This window comes from Geospiza fortis, unplaced genomic scaffold (genome assembly GCF_000277835.1).
Source record: "Geospiza fortis unplaced genomic scaffold, GeoFor_1.0 scaffold313, whole genome shotgun sequence".
In the NCBI taxonomy this organism is placed as follows: Eukaryota; Metazoa; Chordata; class Aves; order Passeriformes; family Thraupidae; genus Geospiza; species Geospiza fortis.
The window spans coordinates 10,811-11,207 of NW_005054582.1; positions in this window are offsets into that span (position 1 = coordinate 10,811).

Here is a 397-nt window from a genome sequence, read left to right on the forward strand (position 1 = left end):
TGGGGGGTGCGGGAGCTTAGGGGGGTACAGGCAGATTTGGGGGGTACAGGGAGCTTAGGGGGGTACAGGGGGATTTAGGGGGATGCAGGGAGCTTAGAGGGGTACAGAGAACATTGGGGAGGTGCAGGCAAAGCTGCGGGGTGTGCATAAAGGGAAAAAAAAACCCTGAGGCTGCAGGGGTTGAGCTGAAATGGAAAGGGAAACTGAGGCACGGGGCTGCCCTGCTCCAGGACTGGCAGCCAGGGCTGAACTCAGGGTGCCTCAGATCTTTCCCCCTCCCCTCCCCACTGTGCCCTGGGGTGCTGTGGGGTGCCCAGGGTACCTGGATGTCCTGGTTGAGCAGGGCCTTGGTGAGGCGTTTCAGGGAGATGGCCACATTCTCAGGGAAGCCAGCCCT